Source organism: Manis pentadactyla, chromosome 16, assembly GCF_030020395.1.
Source record: "Manis pentadactyla isolate mManPen7 chromosome 16, mManPen7.hap1, whole genome shotgun sequence".
Classification (NCBI taxonomy): Eukaryota; Metazoa; Chordata; class Mammalia; order Pholidota; family Manidae; genus Manis; species Manis pentadactyla.
The window spans coordinates 6720853-6745123 of record NC_080034.1 but is presented as its reverse complement, the minus strand read 5'-3'; the positions used below and the strand labels follow the sequence as shown (position 1 = coordinate 6745123).

The 24271-nt window shown below is 38.6% G+C and overlaps 1 long non-coding RNA gene across 1 annotated transcript in view; it reads left to right on the top strand.

Moving 5' to 3' along the window:
- The first annotated feature begins 647 nt into the window (after positions 1 to 647).
- Positions 648 to 24271, top strand: part of LOC130681300 (uncharacterized) — a 65149-nt gene continuing 41525 nt past the window's right edge. Inside the window, exon 1 of the long non-coding RNA XR_008994342.1 lies at positions 648 to 756. This is a non-coding gene — a long non-coding RNA (uncharacterized LOC130681300). The remainder of the gene's footprint in view (positions 757 to 24271) is intronic.

The window sequence follows — 24271 nt, the reverse complement described above, 5'->3', positions numbered from 1 at the left end:
GGCCAGGATGAGGCTGACTGACCGGGCCGGGCCAGGACGGCTCTGCAGAAACGGCTTCCACGACCCTTGCCATGCGCTTGCTTAAAAACGAGATGTTAGCATCTCTCTATGATCCCCTGTATAAGGATGCTCAGTTTAATGGTAATTTTTTCTCATCTCTGAACTTTCTCAAGACCAAAATAATTAGCATTTCCCATTAGGAGATGAAATGGAGAAAAAAGCACAAGATAAATTTCAGGTTTTTATAGTGATATTCTTTCTTCAACTGTTTTTATTTATTTTCTTTGAGTCCAGTTCATACTTCAGACATGTCACATTATTTGATTTCTAAAAGGTAAGTATCGACTGTAATACTTGATAGGCTCCTAGAAGATGTATTTTTGATAAAGGAGCTAAAAAAATTCTGTGGGAAGCATTATTTATTTCCACTATGACGAGAGCATCTTAAAGACCTGTCTGTGAGGTTGTTGGATTTAACAAATAAAAATAGGAGGTGCTCAGTTAAGTTTGAATTTCAGATAAATAATACATAAATTTTTAGTTATACCCCATGCAATATTTGGAATGTACTTACATTTGAAAAACGACTTGTGGTTTACCTGAAATTCGAATTCTGCTGTATTCTGACTGGCAACTCTACCTTGCAGGGCCTCTTCTGGTTGCGACCCTTCTCCACAGCTGCCACCACAAGGGCTTCCTGCATAGACGGGCCCCTCCAGACCTCTCAGTCCTCCTGCCGACGTCGTACTCCAGAGGGTAGGTCCCTAGCCTTAAGTGATGAGCCACTGTAGTTTGCCGTCTTCAGGGAAAATAACGCACTGGCTCCATAGGGACCCCAGAGCCAATAGGATCGGACGCTGCCAGAGGCGCTGGGGTTCCCTGGGGAGAGTCTCCTGAAGGCAGGTTTGCCCCAAGTAGCTTTCCAGACTTTAGTTCACAGGTGCCAATAAACAAACTCCCCGAGGACCACTGGGCTGTGAGCTTTCAGACCAACCTTCATTTTGACCTTACCTAGCAGGAAACGGACCGGGCATGGTGGCCATCACATTTTATCTCTGCCCTCCATGCCCCCACGTCTCGCAGGGAAGGACTGCAAAGAGTATCAGTTTATTATGCGAGTCACAGACTTTGTCTGGGAAGTCATGAAACCAGCCCCACACTGTTTCTTTTCCTTGTTAGCAGAGGAAATGGCATGGGCCTTGGGCATGTATTCAAGTGGACATCCTGCTTCTCACATCTGTTTACCTCACTCAGGAGAACCTATAAGCCTTCTTTCAGAAATCCTGCAAAATACATCTTTCTTGAGAAAGAGGGAAAAGGAAAATTATAGCATTAAAAACCTTCCTTTTAATACACTTGTAAATACTTAACTTTGCTTTAATATATACTTTAAGAAATGTCTGATAGTTCTATATATAGCATTGTTTAGCATTTGTAGGTGTACTAGGTATATGAAGATGGGAAATCAAAATTCTCACCTCACCGGCGGCTGTACCTACCAGAGGAGGGTGACGTATGCATATGAATCAGTTAGACAATGAGGCAAAGTAGCATATGAGCACAGCGTTGTTTATAGAAGGAATAGACAAACAGTAGTTCCCTGAGGTGGGAAATCCATGTAAGTGTGACTGGACCCTGGGGCTTGGGCTCCACGTGAGTCATGAATGGGTTAGGAAACAGCACGAAGGAAGCCGAGAAAGAGCAGGGGTAGTTGAGGGTCTATGAGGACCAGGTCTGGATGGAGGAGAGAATCCCTGTGGAGGCAAATATGGAGACAAATTTGCATGAAGAGAGTAACACAGCATTATGACAGGGTAATGGGTTTGTCCTGGGTCCTATAGACCAGGAGCAGCAGTTGGGGAATTTTGAATCATGCAATGACATGATGGAAGTGCTCTGGCAACAGTCTGTAAGCTGGGGAACAGGGAGAAAAGATGGATTTTGCATGGTGTAGGTGTGAGGTGGTCGTGCACCGTTCTCTCAGTGTTAGTCTGAAAACCAGCACAAACTTTCTTAATGCCTGTAAGTCAGTAAGGGTGAAACACACGCAGATGTACACAGAGATCATGACATGCATGTGAAGCATACTCTGTGCTGTCTGCTTCCAAAGGATTACTCTTCACTCTGCTATGCAACCCCAGGAGGAGCACATTGAAAGCTGAGTGAATTTCTTAACATTACCTCTGTTCTTTGTCGTGACTGTGTCTAAGCCGGGCTGTACATTGTGTTTGTTCTGCTTCTTGGTGTTCCACCATCACTATATTGCCAAGGGGGAGAGCTGGGGAACCATAGCTTTTCTTGTACAGAGAAGTTTTGATTTTTTTATGATTCTGCGAAGCTTCATAATTGTAAATAAATTAAAACCAGAAAGAGTGGTCTTTCTTTGTTACGTAATTAAAAGTAGTCTTTCAAGTGACATAGTTAAGTGTTAAAGAAAATCCTAGCTGCAGTCAATTCCAGAACAACTCCTAAAGACCTTAGGAATGCAAAACCCATTTGTTGTATGCAAGTGGAAAACAAGTTGTCTTTCTGAAAAAACGTGGAAGGGAAAAGCAAATAAACCCAGCGTGGGGAGTCTCTGATGCTTTCAGTATTAAAAAAAGCATATGTAAATCACACACAGATTTGAAGCTTAGTTCTGACTAGTTTTTCCTGTGTTATAAAAACGTATTTCCAGAATCCTGAGAGAAAACAGAATAGGAATAAGTTATTCTTAAAAATCTTTGGCATCCCAACACAGACTTCCTGTTACTGTCGTACTTATAACTTGTTCTTATCATTGCTTGCAAGTCGATCTTGATTTTTTATTGTCTTAATTCCACCGTCCTCTAGACTGTGTCCCCACAGTGAAATCTAAAGTAGAGATGGAAGTGGATTAATTCACATAGTTGCCTCAGGTGTCTGGTGGGCTTTGACTAATCAAGAAGTCAGTTTCTGTGCTGGTCAGAGTCTCTCAGAGAAACAGAAGCAGTGAGGCATACTGACATCTGGGGAACCAGTGCTATCAGTCCCAGGTGGAGGCCAAAACCGTGCGCCCCAGGAGTTCTGACATCTGAGCCCCAGCAGGCAGCGTGCACCTCACCTTCCTTGGCTTGTCCTGTCAGGCCCTCAATAGGTTGGGGCCTTGCTGAGGGCGATGGTCTTACTCAGCCTCGGGATTCAGATAGCCTCTCCCAGGAATGCCTCCAAAGACACCCAGAAATAGTGCTCCCCCAGTTGTCTGGGCGTTTCCTAGCTCTGCCAAGCTGATGCGTGAAGTTAAGCAATACAATCTCAAAGGCCTTTGTATATAAGCAGATAATTCAAATGTGATTTAAATAATGCTTTTCCAGGAGAAATGAACATCCTTTCTGTTCCCATTCATCCCCAAATGTGAAGACAGTGGTGAGACTCACATTCCCCCACAGCCTGGAGGAGATTCACAGAGACTTAGCTGTCCCTTAATTGATAGGAAATGAGTGACAAATGACCCTTTGCGGTTATGAGCCACTGACATTTTGGAGATTTGCTTGTTAGGCATCATTAATTCAAAAAAACTGAATGATATTGAGGAACGAAAAACCCGAGAGATACAAAAAGACCAGATGCAGGGAATGACAGGTAGTATCATGGGGCTTTGGTACAACATGTTTCTTGTGTGAAGTTGAGTCTTTCTGAAGGGTTTCTGTTGAGAGAGTTCACGGATTTGAATCAGAGAGAACACTCCTGGTAGGCTTTGGTGTGTCCGCCTTGGACACAGGTCAGGGTGTGCACTGTAGTTCTGCGCTTCATTCATTGCTACCTCTCTTTATGGGAGGAAGATGCTGACTCCTGAGATGCAGCCGTGTGCTGTTCGCAACTTTACTGCCCTATCAGAACACATGTGGTGTGATTCACAGTTGCAACATGACACAGCATCGATATTGTAGGTTCACGGTGGAAGAGCAGTGCTTACCGGGGGACAGCTGCGCGCCTGCGCTGTGGTGACAGGGACGACAAGGTGGCACCATTTTGTCCTCTCAGCCGCCTACACACTGCAGGTGTTTCAGGCATGGCCGGAATTTCTTCTTACTGTGTTACACTTCTGGATTGTCGCAGTCATTAGGTTGTACAATTTTTTTTGACACATTTTTAGTATCGCGAAGTGCTTTTTATTAAACATGAATAATAAATTCAGAGAAATTCATTCAATCGAATGATGCTGCTGTCCTTTAAAGCATCTCTTAGGAGACCTGGTGTCATTCAGCATCAATGCTGCCAAATTACTCCGTGCATTACAGGGCCCAAGAGAGGCTTGTCGTCCTAATGTTTTCATGACAGGTACTATCGCTCTCTCTCTTTCCTTCTTGGCTGGCGTAGGGATCCCCTAATTGTCTTCTGCCGAGACACTTAAGCAGGATCTTGAGCAAGGTAAGGGCCTTGCGCACAGAAAGCCAGGGGGCTGTCAGGCGGCAAGGAACCAGGACGGAGTAAGATTGAGGTAAGGATGTCAGGAGAGAGAATCTGTGAATCATCTGTCTGTCTGAGGTAAAGACGTATGGTCAAGGCGACACATCAAATATCCAATAACCCATGTGCATAGCCACCTACAGTCAGAACAGAGGCATCACCACATAGAACAGAAATCAATCCCCAGTTATAAGGGGCACTGACCCCAGAGAGTGGTCAGGGCCTGCAGCTGCCTTCTAGCTCAGTACCAGTCTTGGCGGTAATGCTGTGTGGTTAGCGTGAGTACTAAGAAGGCTTGGGCTGCCGACAGCATATGAAATTATGTACTTATTTGTCTCCATGGTAAGAAATAATTGATTTTAGAAGGAATATATTGGCATGTTTTTACAAACAGTTCATTCTTAATAAAGGTACTTTTAAATAAAAATGAATAATTATATTACCCCAAGATCTTATATATATTTATTTAGTGCTCCCTAATTTATGAGGCACCTCCATGTCTCCATGCTGAACAATAAGTAGTTCAGTTATTACACTGAACAAATAACTAATTCTGTTTTGTGAATTAAGGTAAATTCTGACATTGTGTTTGTACTTATGAAAATAAATAGGACAGCGTATATGTGTTAGCCTAAGACAGTTGATCTTAATTCTATAAAAATTATTTATTTCTACCCATCCAAAGAGTATTCCTGAAAATTCTGTAACACTGAATAATAGGGTCTATTTTTAGTTGAATGCTTCTACTATACTTTGGTCACTTTTTGCATGTGTTCGTGAACTCACACAGCTTGTATGTGGATGTCATCACACTCATGTGTCTTCTTATATGTTAATTTTCATTCAGCTGTGAGAAGAAAATGTTTTAAATGACAGATTTTTTTGAGTATTAAAGACCCTTCTATCCAGGGACAAGAGCCAGTGCACAGCCAGAATACGTATCTGCTTTCACTTCCTGTGAATGATTAAGGGGACTCACTGGCTGGAAGTTCACCACCAGAGGCTTCTGTGTCCAGTTTTAGCTCGGATGGGAGTCAAGAGCCTCCTGGGGTTTCAGTGGGTGGGAGAGGATTCCTGTCTTTTAGCAGCAATGAAGGAGCATCAGATAAAAAATTTTCCACCCCTTTAGGGCCCTCAGCCCTCACACGGTTTTTGTCTCTGGTGGCGATCAAACTGTGAAGTCATCGTAATGGCACAGAGCATCTCTGACACTTTCAAAAATAACTTGGCATGTATCACCTTTCTGTAGTGATGTGAATAGGATGAATTTTAAAAATTGTGAAAGCAGAACTGGTTGTTTAGTGAAATGAGAAGCGAAATGTGGAAAGCCGGTATTTTCTGAAAAGCTTTGTTGTTTCATCAAGTTCAGTGTGGTGTTCATTGGAGGGAAGGACAAGAAAGACGCAGGAAATTCTACTAGTCCATTTTCCATGTCTAAATAATTTCCAAAATGACTTCATATTTTTGTTTATATTCCCAGATTTTCTCAGTCAATTCTTTTCTTTCAGACTGTGTGTATAATATGCCAAATCAAGTAGCAAATTCAGTGGGAAAAAAAAATGTTCATCCTGTTGTTTTGACAAAATGACTTGTTGATTGATGATGGCTGTTGTTCCAATCTATTAAGTAGTTGTGTAGACAGAGCCTCTTATCCTGCCAAACGGCAATTTGGGGAATTTTTTCTGGATTTGAATGATTTTTCAATGTCTATGATGTATAGATAAGACAGTTTCCTCATATGGCCAGGCTTCTAGAAAATGATGGAAAACTTCACTTTAGTCATCCTAATATTTGGGAATATCCTGACAATTTCACAGAATTTAAAGCATTGACCTCTACCATTACATCTAAAATGCTTCTCAAGTGGTAAAATCATCACTGAATGGTGAAAGGCTACATTCCTAATTGTTAATTATCAGACCAAAACAGGTTACCAGCAAAAACGTTAAGAGGTGACACTTTTGGTTTCTGATTTTACATATAATATTTCTTTTTTTTTTTTTTTAAGAAAAAGAATCCTTTGGTGAGAAATGTCTTCTCTGAAGAATATTAGCTTACTTCCCGAGAACATATTAGCAGTTCTTATGGGCTCTCAGACTTGATCCTTAACATTCATGCCCTTGAAATGTCAGGCTAGTGAGATATAATTATTTCCTATCTAAATTCTCTGAAGTTAGTGCTTGCTAAGCTTTGTGAGACAAAGTTTTTGTGAGGCAACTATGCACAGGATGGTGCCTTTCACATGGAGCTCTGGGAAAGATGCCCGTTCTCCCTGGTTGAGTGGAGCCACTGCAATAAACATTTGGGAGTAAGAATAAGGGTGAAGGGATACATTGGAAATTTCTGAGGCTTTGCTAGCAATAAAATATTTTAGCAAGGACATTTTCTACAGTTATTTGATTCTTGGATATAATAAATTATTGGGTAGTATCCTGTGGAAAATGGTCTCCTGTAGTAAGGGTTTGTGTCATTGGGTTCTGGAATAGAAGCAACAAAATGTTCTCTTTTTGTCTGTTTGTCTGTCTGTCTCTATTTTATTTGTCCCGAGTGTAATCTTTGGTTAGAATTATTGCTCCCAGCTTCACCCTTGAGCCTGTTTGGCGAGTGGCCTTAGTGAAAACTGAACTTTTTTGTGGATTTTCTTTTCTACTGATGGAGAGATTTTGCAAGTGAATAATTTTGGAGGCAATACATTTTTCAATATGAGCTTTTGTTTCCATGTGAACAAGGTAATTTTTCTTTACTTTTTCTCAGGTATTATTCTTTACCATCTCTAAATCCATTGTGATTTTTTCCCACAAATTGCTTTTTGAAAATAAAAACAGATCACACCAAAGATCTTGTAAAGTCCTGTGTGAGGAACTGAGATGTAAATGTCTTGATTCTGGCTTGGGAATATTCCTTGGGAACGTGAGTAAGAGAGGGAACAGAGGATGAGTCACTTCTGTCATCCAAAAAGTCGAAAATATACTGAATATTTTGAAAACAGCAAATGCCATTCAAATGTCTGAGATTATGCAATAGAATTCATACACTCTAGTTTTCAAGGTGACACACATTCATCACATATATTTAGAAAATATAGGATGGAAAAAAGAAACCATTCCAAATCTTAGAGATAAATGGTATTAACCTTCTGGGACTTTTCTTTAAAAATATCCTTTAACATGATTCTTTAATAGTCTCAATAGTTATGCCTTTAAAATCCTAGAAGAAAAACTATCTTAGGGTAATTTTTTTTTCAGTAAGGCAAATGCTCTCTTTTGTACCATTGTCTTTGGTTTAGTGCTCCTCTGAGAATGGTGCTTGATTTGTTTTTCTGAAAGGCTGAGTTTTAAAGAAGAAACATAGCTACATTTTTTTTGAAGTATGCTATTTCTTTACATGGAGAATATTGAATCCCAATCCAATTTTTATAATAAACTTAGAGCAAAGAGGGCAGGATTCTCTGATACTTTTCTTTTTAAGATGAAGACAGCGATGGGGCAAACTAACATGGAACTAACGAGAATGAAATGGGAACACCCTGATTTCCTCATTTGGGGTTACTGCATGGAGAGTCCTTGACCCAAGACTTCTACTCCCTTTTCTCTTGGAAAAGGTTCAAGTTGGAGGTAAGAAGCGGGGTGAAGTGCTATTGACTCCAGTTATCAGTTTTTCAGTGACCACAGATTGAACTTCTAATTGTAGCCAACTCTCTCAAAATGCTTGTTTTTGGTCACAAAGGGAACTCAAATGAGGGTGCATGAGTCACTCTACATTCCTTAAAGTTCCTAGCAAAACAGTTTTCCTGCAGAGGGGCAGTCATGTCACCTTTATCTTGAAAGAACACGTCTCGAATGGCTGCGTGTGCGGGGAGCTGCGGCCGGAGATGAGCGGACATTCCAGCATTATCAGGGGTTCTAGCTGCAGCTTGTGTGGCTGGGATCCAGCACAGCAGAGTAGAAGTTCTAGGGTTTACTGGGCACCCCTGAGGAATCCAGTTGTCAACAGCAGCTGGAGGCTTCAGTGCCAGAGGACAGCTGCTAGCTACCCTCTTGAAGCAGAGGTTTCTGAGATGCAATTCACTGAAAGAAGATACCTCCAGATCCTCCCCCCAGCCCAAAAAAAAGGTGTGTAAAAGTTGGGTGAGGGAGTAACAGCATCTCCTGGAAATGCTTCATTGAAGAGCCTGGTGAATCAGCCCAGAGCCTACCCATTTCATGTCTCTGAGGAAATCTTGAATTTAAGAAAGTCTCTTTCTGTAAATGTTCAGAATATGCTGTGTAGGACAGCCAATGGGCAGCTTCTTATTAATACATTAATTATCAGCCTCAGCTGATGTAATGATTTATGTGAATTATAATTGGTTATATGTACTAACAAAGAGTAATACAATTGTTAGAATTTCATGAATTGATTAGAAAGAAGAGGCTTAGGAACACTAAGTAATGACAATCATTTTAGATCATTTCTGTACAAAATAAGAAATGCAATAACAAGCAAGTGTGATTGCAAAGTGTTTTGTACAAGTATATATAGAAGAGATGTTTCCTGATTAGATGAAAGAGACGTATCAGTTTCCATTTCCAATTAGCCCAGAAAAATCAGACATTTTTACAAGAAAGAAAAGGTTACACCTTGGGGTAGGTGAAAACACATAGTATTGCAAGGTAGATTTTCATTTTGGTATCTATAAATTTTTTTTAAGTAAAAGGGAGAATAAAGCTGATGTGTTCTCCTGTGGAATAAAGCATCCCTTACTATTGTTCATAGTTTTGAAAAGTTGAACACTGTTTTCTAATATAGTTAGTAAATTTCTGCTCAAATTTAAAAATGAGAAAGCATCTTTGTCTCACCAAACAGCTGATAGCCATTAAAATAACAGACTTTTAACTTTAGTCTTCAAAACATGTACAAATATTTATGTATCTTCAACTTAGAAAAAATGTTTTCCCAACACTGCTTAATAAAAAATTTTAATCTTTGCTTTATTTTCATATCACTGTAACATTTCAGGTGTCCCTCAAGAATTTAAGTTTCCAGCTTACAATCATAGTGATTGTATCCAGTCTTAATCTGAGGTAGCTTGCTGGTTACAGTTCATTTAGTCACAGCTACTGTTAGGTATTTGATGGTTTACCTTTGGGACATGTTCTTATCAGAGCTTCATTTATTCCCTAATAATTATAAAGCATTATATCATCAATTCAAAAATGGAACTTTGATTTGAAATAGAAAATTTTAAATCACCTAAAAATCTTGATTTGACTGGAGAGTCAACTCCATTAGAATCACATTTTTGTGTCCACCTGTTGCTTTGGGTCTGCCACCCACTCATGTATTAAGCATGTGGAATGCCCATGAGTGGGAGGTTACTGTGTTAGGAGGTAGGCTTGCAGGGAGAACAAGAAATAGTCCTTGTCCCTCAGAAGTTGAGAATAAATATAGTAATGCTGTATTATAATATAAGGTACCATAGTAAGTGTCTGCACAGGATGTCAGAACAAGGGTATTTATTAGTGCAGTCTGTGTATAGAGGTATGGAAACACTTCTAAGAAAAGGTGACATAATCTGATAATTGGAGGCTGAGTATGATAACCTCTGTTATGGTTAAAGGCCAAATCAATCTTTCCACGCTGGAAGAGGCATTCACACATTGACACACCTATTTTGTTTAGATCTGGGCCCCCTGCCTCTAGACTCTCTTGATTAGTCTTCCTGTTTACTTTTGACAATATAGTTCCTTAATTTCAGGATTGACAGGTATTTTATCCCTCATCTGTCCTAGTGGTTCTTAAATTTTGTTGCACATTGGGATTACCTTCACATATTGCTGGGCCCCACCCCAGAGTGTATGATTCAGTGGTTTGGGGTGGAGATTGACAATTTGCATTTTTAGTGACACTGGTGTTCCTGGTCTTTGGCCATACTTAGCTGATTATCAGAATCAGCTGGGAACGTCTATAAGTATGGATTCCTAGGGTTCACTCCTAGAGATTCAAATTTAGTTGAACTTGGGTAGAAAAAAGGGAACTGTATTTTTAATATATCTTCCCAGTCGATTCTGATTATCAAGGAAGTTTGGGATCCACTGACAGTCCAACCCTCTCATTTCACAAATGATAAAATTGAGATAATTCATCAAAATCATACAACTAACAAGGAGCAGCACAAGCTTTCTTTCCTACAATACTCATTACTCCCGGGTCAAGAAACCATTCATTCCCTACTGAGAATTCATTCTCTGCTGAATTAAGTCAGTACTCTTATTGAAGCATGCAGTGTTTCCCACTCTCTTCTGTAACTTAATGTCCCAGTAATTAGTTTTGGATACAATTAAGCCAGCCTGAAATCAATGAACAGGAAAAAAATATCTACTCTATCTGAGGGGGTGGGTGGACTCAGATGAGGATAACACACAGTCACCTCTTTCAAGGAACTTCCAGGCAGGTACCTGACATCACACTCCCCAACTGCCCAAGTGTACCAGGCAGGTACCTGACGTCACACTCCCCAACTGCACAAGTGTACACCCTCACGCGGTGGCAGGAGAAGATGGATTCTTAGTGCTGTTGAAGAAGTACAAAATGCCAGAAGAGCTTCAGCATCCATTTGCCAGACACTCCTCTAGCTTTTTAAGTAAAGCAAAAATTATCAAATGTGGCTTTCTACCTAAGGAAATCATAATACGGCTAGGCAAAACCAACTGACTCTGTGGAGTAACATGATTAATGCATGGGAATGACATGAATAAAATGCCGTCAGACTATAGACATAGGAGTGATTAATTCAGCAGGAATATGTGGCAGTGCTCATAGTAAGTGTAAGGTTGAAGGCACTGGGAGGAGGGGTGAGCACGTCAGACACTGATGATGTGCCAAAGTCCCCGGCTCTGCCCCTTCCCAACCTGAAAAATGTGTCTTAGGCTAGTCAATCCTCGCACCGCTGCAAATCTAAGCTCTGCCTCCCCCTGCCTTCCTTAAAAACTCACTGCCTGCCCTGCTGAGTGTGACTTCCCCGGCCTGTGACTAGCCAGACTGGGAAACATCACCTGGGATTGCGCTCAAATAAACTGCCTGGCCCTTTGTTGCCTCTCTTCGCCTGCTTATTTCGGCTAAAATTTATCTTACAGTAAGGATGATAGAAAAGGCACTTGCACACTTATATATAGGATTGTTTAGGTCTGGTCACCCTCCTCTTGATTAGTCTGCTTTGCCAGGTGAAGGGGGCGCAGAGTGAGAGCACAAAGGGGAGCCCATGACAGAGACGTCCTCAGAAACAGGCCGTAGACCCACGGGGAGAGCACACAGCTTGTGGCTTCGGAATAGTGTTCATGAAGGCGAATTTGAGCTGGGCTTGGAAGGATGCATCGCATTTTGTAAATGATCTGACTTCTGCATGCATTCGCTTTTATACTGATTCTTTTTAGAATTATTCCCCCTTTAGTTCCAAACTATGGAAAATTTTACCCATTCTCCAGGTTCAAATCAAGACCTTTAAAAGATTCTACATTGGTGTTTGTCAACTCTGTCTGAGCATCACAGTTACCTCTGGTGCTTAAAACAATTATAGAAGCCCTGACCCTATTGAGAGATGGCTGATGGTAGAACCCTGGGATTTCCAATTGGTAGTTTTTTATAGCTCTTTCTGACCTGAACCGCTGACTTACTGGATACCAAAACAGAGGATGAGTTAAATACATAATTGCTGAATTGAATCTTTCTCTACAACCTAAATGCTTAAGAAAGGTCTCTTCACAGTTTTATTCTCTTTCTATCAGGAAGATAGTTCCAGTGTACATACTTATTCTGAGATCCCTAACTCATGGAAAATGTCCTACATAAACATTTTGGAAACAAGGAAACTCCATCCATCTATTTTCCTCTCATGTCTACACACATGCTTCCATCAAGAAATGTCATCCCGCTATACTTGTTTGGCTATAACAAAATAAAGATTCTAAATGTACATGATTTTAAAGTCAATATTATTCATACACAGTGCTAAGTTGAATTTTAAGTCATCAACTAAATTGAACCAAATTGTTCAAATTGCATAAATGTTACAGAAATTTGCAGGAAACAAAAATGTCTAATTGATCCCCATCAGATATTGAAGAATTAGTCACCATTGAGTATTGCTGCTTTTTTAAATTCTGCATTTTGGATACTCACATTAGTCATAGAGTTTTGTGTGGGTGGATAATATAAAGTAGTTTTTGATTTGTTTTTCTTTGACTATTTAGTAAGCATTTTTAATGACTAAGTTCTGAATTTTTTGTATGCCCTTACAGGCCATAGTGAATGCATCATTTCAAAATATAAATAAGATATTTTTATTTCTGAGACAGGATGTTCTGAAGAGTCAAATCCCATAGCTGTCCGTTTAATCAGATCTTGCTGGATTGGGATTTTATTATTAGGCATTCCATTAGCTCAATACTCAAGGTCGCTGTAGATATGACCAAGAAAATTGTACTTTCTCATGCACAAAACATGTGACCTTGGAGGGTAAAGCAAAAGATACTCACAATATGACATTTACAAAAATACTTAATAACCAGTTTTTTCCTGAGTACTACAGATAATATACTCTCTACCCCTCTGGTCCTTCAATGAGAGGAAATTTAAGCATACATGATATACAAGGACTAATATTTGGAGATTTATATTGAATAGCAGAGTATAAGATGCTATCCAAAGTACAGTGTTTATTAGCTGTATTATGTGTGGGTCATTTCCCCTCTGTTCCTATCATGCACCTCTTCATCTTATTATGTGAAAAACTTAGAATATGTATATCAGGTATCATATTGCAGGGTCATGTTTTTACAAATGAGACACAGTAGCACTTACATTTTAAAATCACAGGTAAAAATTAATAAAGCCTAAAGTGTTTCATAAAGTGACAATGATAGGCAATGTTGGTATATGTGGACTTGAGATACTCCTGGGTGTTTGTGGCAATGGGGATTAAACAGTAATGGCAGTATTCTGTCTGACCCAACTTAGGTCATTTTTTAGGAACAGCTGATTTGATACTCACCACTATGCTAAAGTAGATATTACTATCTCTACCTCACAGATAAAGAACTTGAAGTAAAGAGTTTAAGTAATTTAACTCATGGTTGAGCAAGTGGCAGACTGGCATTTGAACCTCGGTAACAAGCTTCAGGCTTTCCGATCTCTATGAGCACACTCACCGAGAGAAGAATTTGCATCTGTGAGTCTTAACATTACGATCCAGGCTGGGAGAAAGAATGCTGCATGGAGGATGAAAGGGTACACTCTTCAGTTTCGCTTTGTTGTTATACTCCATAAATGACTGAAATCATTTGGTACTTTGTCTTTCTCCGCCTGGCTTATTTCACTGAGCATAATACCCTCTAGCTCCATCCATGTTGTTGCAAATGCTAGTATTTGCCTTCTTCTCATGGTTGTTTCTATGTCTTGGCTATTGTAAATAGTGCTGCGATAAACATAGGGGTGCAGATGTCTTTTTGGATCTGATATCTTACTTTATTTGGGTAAATTCCTTGGAGTGGTATTTCTGGGTCAAATGGTATTGCTAGTTTTAGTTTTTTGAGGAACCTCCATATTGCTTTCCACAATGGTTGAACTAGCTTACATTCCCACCAGCAGTGTAGGAGGGTTCCCCTTTCTCTACATCCTTGCCAGCATTTGTTTTTCTTAGTCTTTTCAATGCTGGCCATCCTAACTGGTGTGAGGTGATATCTCATTGTGGTTTTAATTTGCATTTCCCTGATAATTGGTGATGTGGAACATGTTTTCATGTGCTTGTTGCCATCTGAATTTCTTCTCTGAAGAATTGTCTGTTCAGGGCTTCTGCCCATTTATTAAAAAATAAATTTGGTTATTTGCCTTTTGGGTATTGAGGCATGTGAGTTCTTCATATATTTTGGATGTAAATTTGTCAGATATGTCATTTACAAATATATTCTCCCATACTGTAGGATGCCTTTTGTTCTGCTGATACTGTCCTTTGGTGTACAGACTCTTTTTAGCATGATGTAATCCCATTTGTTCATTTTTGATTTTGTTTCCATTGCCTGAGGAGATGCATTCAGGAAAAAATTGCTCATGTTTATATTCAAGAGATTTTTGCCTATATTTTCTTCTTAGAGTTTTATGGTTTAATGACTTACATTCAGGTCTTTGATCCATTTCAGGTTTACTTTTGTGTATGGAGTTAGACAATAATCCAGTTTCATTCTCTTGCAATTAGCTGTCCAGTTTTGCCAACACCAGTTGTTGAAGAGGCTGTCATTTCCCCATTGTATATCCATGGCTCATTTATCACGTATTAATTGACCATATATGCTTGGGTTTATATCTGGGGTCTCTATTCTGTTCCATAGATCTATGGGTCTGTTCTTTTGCCAGTACCAAATGGTCTTGATTAGTGTGGCTTTGTAGTAGAGATTGAAGTCGGGGAGCATAATCCCCTCAGCTTTATTCTTCCTTCTCAGAATTGCTTTGGCTATTTGGGGTCTTTTGTGGTTCCATATCAATTTTAGAACTATTTCTCTAGTTCACTGAAGAATGCCATTGATATTTTGACAGGGATTGCATGGAATCTATAGATTATTTTAGGCAGGGTGGCCATTTTGACAATATTAATTCTTCCTATCCAGGGGCACGGGATGTATTTACATTTATTGACATCTTCTTTAATTTCTCTCATGAGTGTCTTGTAGTTTTCAGAGTATAGGTCTTTCACTTCCTTCATTAGGTTTATTCCTAGGTATTTTATTCTTTTTGATGCAATTGTGAATGGAATTGTTTTCCTGATTTCTCTTTCTGCTAGTTCATCATTAGTGTATAGGAATGCAAAACATTTCTGTGTATTGATTTTGTATTCTGTAACTTTGCTGGATTCAGTTATTAGTTCTAGTAGATTTGGAGTGGATTCTTTAGGGTTTTTTATGTACAATATCGTGTCATCCTCAAACAGTGACCATTTAACTTCTTCCTTCCTAATCTGGATGCCTTTTATTTCTTTGTGTTGGCTGACTGCCATGGCTAGGACCTCCAGAACTATGTTGAATAAAAGTGGGGAGGGTCAGCATCCTTGTCTTGTTCCTGATCTTTAAGGAAAAGCTTTCAGCTTCTTGCTGTAAAGTATGATGTTGACTGTGGGTTTGTCATATATGGCCTTTACTATGTTGAAGTACTTGCCCTCTATACCCATTTTGTTGAGAGTTTTTATCATGAATGGATGTTGAATTTTGTTGAATGCTTTTTCAGCATCTGTGGAGATGATCATGTGATTTTTGTCCTTCTTTTTATTGATGTGGTGTATGATGTTGATGGATTTTTGATTATTGTACTATCCTTGTATCCCTGGAATAAATCCTACTTGATTATGATGAATGATCCTCTTGATGTATGTTTGAATTCGGTTTGCTAATATTTTGTTGAGTATTTTTGCATCTATGTTCATCTGGTCTGTAATTTTCTTTTTTTGTGGTGTCTGTGTCTGATTTTGGTATTAGAGTGATACTGGCCTCACAGAATGAGTTTGTAAATATTCCCTCCTATTTTTTAGAAAACTTTAAGGAGAATGGGTATTAGGTCTTGTTATTAGGCCTCTGGGGTATTGTTCATCTGGGATTGTTCTTCTTTCCTGAGGTAAGCCTGTATTGCAATATACTTCTGTCTTATCATGGCCGTCACTGCATCCCACAGATTTTGTAGTTTTGAATTATTGTTGTCATTTCTCTCCATATATTGCTTGATCTCTCTTTTTATTTGGTCATTGATTGATTGATTATTTAGGGGCATGCTTTTAAGCCTCCATGTGTTTGTGAGCTTTTTATTAGTTTTCTTTCTGTAATTTATTTCTAATTTCATACCTTTGTGGTCTGAGAAGCTTGTTGGTACAATTGCAATCTTTTTGAATTTTCTGAGGCTCTTTTTGTGGCCTAGTATATGATCTGTTCTTGAAAATGTTCCATGTGCACTTGAGAAGAATGTGTATCCTTTTCTTTTTGTGTGGAGAGTTCTGCAGATGTCTGTTAGGTCCATCTACTCTAATGTGTTGTTCAGTGCCTCTGTCTCCTTACTTATCTTCTGTCTGGTTGATCTGTCCTTCAGAGTGAGTGGAGTGTTGAAGTCTCCTAGAATGAATGCATTGCATTCTATTTCCCCTTTTAATTCTGTTAGTATTTGTTTCACATATGTAGGTGCTCCTGTGTTGGGTGCATAGATATTTATAACAGTTATATCCTCTTGTTGGACTGACCTCTTTATCATGATGTAATGTCCTTCTTTGTCTCTTGTTACTTTCTTTGTTTTGAAGTCTATTTTGTCTGATACAAGTACTGCAACTCCTGCTTTTTTCTCCCTATGAGTTTCATGAAATATCTTTTTCCATCCCTTTACTTTCAGTCTGTGTAAGTCTTTGGGTTTGAAGAGTGTCTCTTTTAGGCAGCATATAGATGTGTCTTGTTTTTTAATCCATTCAGTGACTCTGTGTCTTTTGATTGGTGCATTCAGTCCATTTACATTTAGGGTGATTATTGATAGGCATGTACTTATTGCCATTTCAGGCTTTAGATTTGTGGTTATGAAAGGTTCAAGGGTAATTCCTTTACCTTCTAACAGTCTAACAACACAGTCTGCTACTTCAAACACAACCTAAAAGTTCTTTTTTTCCCCTCCTTTTTCTTCCTTCTCCATTCTTTATATTTTTATGTATCATATTTTGTACTCTTTGACTATCCCTTGACCGACTTTGGGGGTAGTTGATTTGATTTTGCATTTGCTTAGTAATTAATTGGTCTACTTTCTTTACTGTGGTTTCATTTCCTCTGGTAACAGGTATTTCGCCTCAGGAGCACTTCCATCTATAGCAGTCCTTCCAAAATACCCTGTAGAGATGCTTTCTGGGTGGTAGATTCCCTCAACTTTTGCATATCTGAAAATTGTTTAATCCCTGCTTCAAATTTAAATGATAATCTTGCTGGGGAAAGTATTCTTGGTTTGAGGCCCCTCCTGTTTCCTTGCATTAAATATATCATGCCACTCCTTTCTGGCCTGGAAGGTTTCTGCTGAGAAGTCTGATGATAGCCTGATGGGTTTTCCTTTGTATGTGATCTTTTTTCTCTCTCTGGCTGCTTTTAATACTCTGTCTTTGTCCTTGATCTTTGCCATTGTAATTATTATATGTCTTGGTGTTGTGTTCCTTGTGTCCCTTGTGTTGGAAGATCTGTGGATCTCCATGGCCTGAGAGACTATCCCTTCCCCAGATTGGGGAAGTTTTCAGCAATTACCTCATCAAAGACACTTTCTATCCCTTTTTTTCTCTCCTCTTCTGGTATCCCTATAATGCAAATATTGTTCTGTTTGGATTGGTCACACAGTTCTTTCAATATTCTTTCATTCTTAGACATCCTTTTTTCTCTCTGTGCCTCAGCTTCTTTGTATTCCTGTTCTCTAATTTCTATTTAATTTACTGTCTCCTCTACTTCATCTAATCTGCTTTTAATTCCCTCCATTGTGTGTTCTATTTTGGATACAGTATTTTTCAAAGTTTGTGTCACATTCTTGAAATCCTCCCTGAGTTCTTGAATACTTTTTTTTTATTTTGAAATCTCTTTCAGGAAGATTGATGAGTTCAGTTTCACTTGGCCCTCTTTCTGGTGTTTGTGGAATTTGGTTTGAAACAGGTTCCTTTGCTGTTTCATATTTGTATGTGGCACCCTTTAGTGCCTAGAAGCTCTACTCTCTGGAGCTGATCAGCACCTGGAGCCGTATCAGGGGTCACAGGTGAGCAGCACTGGTGCCTGTCATGAGGAAAGAGCTCTTTCTTGCTTCTCAGCTGCAGTGCCTGCCTCCACTGCTAGGGCCAGTGAGCAGAGCATGCAGGGGGAAGCCTCTTTGTTGTGCACTTGTAGCTGCTGTAAGTGGGGCTGCCCTCTAGCTGGCCTGGAGCAATGTTGGTGGCAGCCAGTTTGCCAGCTGGTGCCTGCCGAGAGGAAGGAGCAGAAGGCTATGTATCATGGTGGTGGTGGGGCCTTGTAGCTGTGTTGCCAGCAGGGGGTTGGAGCTCCTGAAGCTCCTGAAAGTTCCCAACCTGCTGGGCAGAGTGCACTGGGACAATTTTGTTCACCTGTTCTTTCTTCTGAGCAGCAAGCTCTGTGCAATCCTTGCTCCTTTCACAGCCTTCTTGCTGTTAAGAAGTCTCTCAGACTGCCCACTTTTCTTTTGTCCCAGAGCAGCCGGATGTGGATCCCTGTTTTCCACAAGTGGCTGGAATCTCAGTCTCTCCAACTTCAAGCTCTACTACAAAGCCACAGTAATCTAAATAATTGGTACTGGCACAAGAACAGACCCATAGATCTATGGAACAGACTAGAGAGCCCAGATGTAAACCCAAGCATATATGCTCAATTAATATGTGATGAATGAGCCATGGATATACAATGGGGAAACGACAGCCTCTTCAACAACTGGTGTATTTGCTGATCATATGATATGTGGTCTTGGGAGAAGGTTTCTCTCTCATCTCTCACGCTGCCATCTTTAAGCCTCTGGATGCCTTGGCTTCAATTTCCTTATCTAGGAAATGAATGGGTCAGAGATGTTCCTAAATTCTACTCTAATTCTAACAGGTAATGATTGTATGATAAGCAGAGGGTAATTTACATGATTTTAGCAGTGTCATACCCCATTTATGTATGGAGCTTTAAACTTATTTTAAGTTGGGGAAAACACAGAATGTAGCTTTCCCATGTAATGATTTTTCTAATGTACTTTAAACCAAATCTTTAAAAACACAGTGTTGGATGTAAATAATCATGTTAAAAATGTATCTCACTTACCTGTGTTATCTATAGCACTTGTAATTTTTTGTGCTTTGTTTTTGTTTTTTTGGTTTTCATGTGTTTTCTCCACTTGTTAACATTGAATTAGAAAATTCCCAGAGTATGTGAAAAAGATACATCTTTTAGTACACGCATATGTATTTCTCTGTTCTACCAACTGGAGGACCTAAAAGGAGAGATGCTCCAGTGGCAAGAAGCCCAGTGCCCAGGTCCTGGTTTCCAGTAGAAGCTTGAGGGCTCTTTGGAAAACAACTGATTCTAGGACTGTGGCAGGAAGTATAAAAGATGAGCCTGGAACAGCTGACTTGAAAGAAAGGATGATGGGAATATGTCAAAGAACACAGGAGACCCATGGAAGGACTGCCAGTGGCCAAAACTGGAACAGTTTGAGCAACAAAATAAAATACTATTAGGTTATAGCTCAGAGTATAAGATGAACATTCATGAGTCCATACTGATGTAAATAAATTAAGTAGAGTGAAAATGGAGAAGAGAAAAATGTCCTTTGTAGAAGAATTCCAAATAAATTATGTAGTTATTCTGTCCTAAAGGAAGGGGGAGTATAAGTCCCAACTTCTTAGGTGTGGGCATTCATGATGACTTTATTACAAAGAGTACAATATGAAAAGGGGGAAAAAAGAGTAACTTAATATTAGAGGAACCTAACACAACTTTAGCCAGGTGACCAAGGTCAACATCAACAGTCACAAAGTATTTTGATAGTATGCTTGTCTATAGGGGTCTTTCGTGGTTCCATTCAGGTTTTAGGATTATTTGTTCTATTTTTATGAAAAATGCCATTGGCATTTTGTTGGGGATTGCATTGAATGTGTAGATGGCTTTGTGTGGTATGGACATTTTATTCTTCCAATAAATTAATTCTTTCAAGTTATGAACACAAGATAGCTTTCTATTTATTGTGTTTTCTTCAATTTCTTTCCTCAGTGTTTTATATTTTTTAGTGTAGAAATGTTTCTCTTCCTTGGTTAAATTTATTCCTAAGTATTTTTTTTTTGTTGTTTATTTTTGGTGCTATTTTAAGTGGGATTTCTTCTTAATTCTTCTTTTGAATAACTAGTTGTTAAGTGTATAGAAATGTAACTGAATTTTGTGTGTTGATTTTGTATTCTGCAACTTTATTGAATTAATTTATCAATTCACAGCAGGTTTTTTTGGTGGGAACTTTAGGGTTTTCTATATATAATATTATGTCATCTGCAAAAAAAGCACACTTTTCCTTCTTCCTTTTCAATTTAGATGTCTTTTATTTCTTTTTCTTGTCTAACTGCTGTCTCTAGGATTTCCAGTATTATGCTGAATAGAAGAAGTAAGATTGGGTACCTTTGTCTTGTTCCTGGTTTAGAGGAAAAACATTCATCTTTTCATGGTTTAGTATGATGTTAGCTGTGGGTTTGTTATATGTAGTCCTTATTATGTTGAGTTATGTTCCTTCTATACTCAATTTCTTGAGTTATATCATAAAAGGTTGTTGAATTTTGTCAAGTACTTTTTTCTGCATCTTTTGAGATAATCATATGCTTTTTACCATCCGTACTTATTAATGTGGCATATCACATTTATTGATTTGTAGATGTTGACCATCTTTGCATTGCAGGGATAAATCCCACTTGATCATGGTGTATGATTCTTTTAATATGTTGTTTTATTCCATTTGCTAAAAGTTGTTGAGGATTTTTACATCTATGTTCATCATGGATATTGTCTTCTGTTTTTCTTTTCTTATAGTGTACTTGTCTGGCTTTGGTATAAGGATAATGTTGGCCTCATAAAATGAGTTTGAAGTTTTCCCCCCAATTGGACTGTTTGGAAGAGTTTGAGTAGGATTGGTATTAATTATTCTGTAAATGTCTGGCAGAATTCAGTGAATCCATCTGGCCTTTTCTTGGGAGATTTCTGATTACTGTTTCAATCTTCTTATCCATTACTGGTCTGTTCCAATTTCCATTTCTTCATGATTCAGTCTTGGTAGGGTGTATGAATCTAGGAATTTATCCATTTCTCCTAAATAGGTTGTTCTGTTTGTTGGTGTACTAGTTGTTCATAGTAGTCTCTTATGATCCTTTGTGTTTCTGTGATATCATTAGTGATGACCCTTTCATTTCTAATTCTATTTATTTGGATCTTCTGCTTTTTCTTCCTTAATAGCTAAAGATTTGTCAATTTTGTTTATGTTTTCAAAAAAACCAACTCTAGTTTTATGTGTATTTTCTACTGTTTTGCTGATGTCTATTTACTTTTGCTCTTATATTTGTTATTTCCTTCCTTTTGTTAATGCTGGACTTAATCTTTTCTTCTTCTTCTAGTTCCTTCAGGTGTAGGGTTATTTCTCCCAACTTAGCCATGCTTATCACCGCAGTATTGTAGGTAGAGCAAGAATGAAGTGGGCCTCTTGGGCAGTGTCCCACATGGCTGGAGAAGCCAGGTGCCCATACACCATGCTTTCACTGTCCCCTGTGGGAGGAATTGCGGGCAGGAGACTTCTCTTGGCACTGAGCATGCCGTCTTGGGGCAGGGAGGATTCAGGGAGAGTGAGTGTCCTTGTTACCCTTGTCAATACATCTCTTCTCAATTTTATTGTTCCACAGCATGCTGGGATTTCTCTGCTGGTCTCCTGGACTCCCATAAATATGTTCTCATCCATGGGTAGTTGTCAACATCAATGTTCTACAGGGGATGATAGTGAAAAACTTCCATTTTGCTATCTTCCTGAGTTGGTATTTTTTAATGCATAAGTCTAGTATGTGTTAAACTAGTAGAAACCAAGTATGAATAATATTGATTCCAGTCTTCTATCTATGATTACATGAGGGGTCTCTTTGATTATTATAATAAAGATGAAAGTTTTATATCTGTCTTATATTTTTATGTATTTTATATTAAAAATGATTGAGAAAGCAATAAAATTATATGTTATAATATGGGTTTCTCATCCATTCTTCTATTATTCCATAAACTTGCATTAAGTGCATACTATTTAAAAATTAGTTTTCTTGATCTCAAAATGATCAAGACTTGGCTGAGTGAATAATTTTCAACCTGTTGATTCTGAACTTAATAAAATGAATTCCTCTTCTGTATTATTTTACTAGACAATCTGGTTTAATATTTTTATCTTAATTTTAACATAACTTAATGTGTGTGTTGTTTTCCACATTTAATAACTGGAGAAGATTATTGACTTTTAAGAAATAGGGTTGAAAGGTCTAAGCCAGAAAGATGATGAGTTATAATTTAATTAATAATAAATATTCTTATTAAGTAATAATTTGAGACAAAACACATGCTTGGTCAGGAACTAAACTCTAAAATGAATTTGGAGTGATAAAATTCATCCATGTGGAATTTATTTAAAAATTTTTTGTGCATCCAGTTTTAGCCGGTCATCTACTGAAATATCTTTTAAGAAGAGGACTAAAAAAATAGTCTTAAGATGCAGTTAAAGTAATAAACTAAACATAAAGCAATTCATACATACTTTTAGTCTTTTACTGAGTTCTAAGTTTGAACATAAAAATTAACATATATAAGCTTTAACTTTATATTCAATGCCAAGGACCTTTATTCAACTAATGATTAAAATCTGGGCCACATGGTTATAAAACCAATGAACACAAAAATATAGTCTCTTATTTTTGGAGTTTGATTAAGAACTTACTATTTCCATATTGCCTAGAATAATTTCATTTTGGCTACTTTGTATTTTTTTATACTATGTCACTTAATATCTTTCCTATTTTGTTTTATTAAACAAAAGTTTTTCTTCTCTAAACACATATCTGTCCCCTACCCCATTTATAAGTAACACTGCATCCTACTTTTCATGATACTTCCTAAAATATTTTGCATAATTTACTTTGGGCATCTTCCTCTGTTGATGGGTAAAAAAGTGATTTGTGGGTGTTCTGTACAGTTTTGACTGTCATGTATCAATTTCTTTTTACCTCTTAGTGTTCTGTGAACAGAGCTTGAGAATTCTGTGTTAACTCTTCATTTTTTGCTCTGCATCTTCATCGGTCTCTCTCTTTCTCAAATCTAACACTGATCAGCATTCCTTGGAACACTGACTTGCAGGGTTACTTTCTTGTGTCAGGCTTGCCCCGCCTCCAAATGCGTCATGAGGCTGTCGAAGGCAGAAAGTCATCCTAAGATATAGTCATGCTGGTTAATTTTTTGGAATGAATGGACGATACTCAGAGTTTTTTGAATGACAGATGAGATAGAAGAGAATGGTGTTCTGGAGCCAACATATTTTTATTTACCTAACACACCACTGAATGATGTTCGCTATGAACTAAACCAGTGCTTTATACATATTAACTCATTTGGGTTTTGTGGTCGGTTTCCTGTGGGGCTGGAATCCCGGCTCCGTGTTCACCAGCAGAGTAAGTCGGCCCCTCTGCGTGCCAAGTTTTTCATGGGTAATGTTGTGATAAAGATGGTCTTCTCAAAGGGTTTTGTGAAGATTAAATATTAGAAGGTATAATCATTTTCTCTCTTGATTGTAGGTTTTCCTAGAAGCCCTCAGATATGTAAGTGGAGGTTGAATGTATTTTTAACATCTCTTAATCTTCCGTTTACACAGGGACTGGGAAAGCTTGCCGATCTGTGTAATGGGTGGTTAATCGGGGTTTATTAGGGCGAGAAAGGGAACAACCTAGTCTGAAAACTTAAAGTAAAAATACTGGTGGGCCAACAGGAAGGCCAGAGTGGCACTGCCAAGAGAAAGAGTCGGCGTGCCGCGAGGGCATAGCCCGCATGCCGACTCGGTCAGGCATGCACAGCGTCTCTGCTGCTTCTCCTTTCTTCCCCTGTATCAGGTTCTGGCCCTGAGAAGATCTCAAATGGCAGTTGGAGACTTAGGAAATTCATGGAAAAGAAAAGTCGACATCATAACTTTTTCCCTAACACAATCTTCCAAAAGGGAAGTCAGCCAGACCAGAGGATAGAAAGATAATTTAAATAAACTTTATTTTAGCATTCTGATATAATGT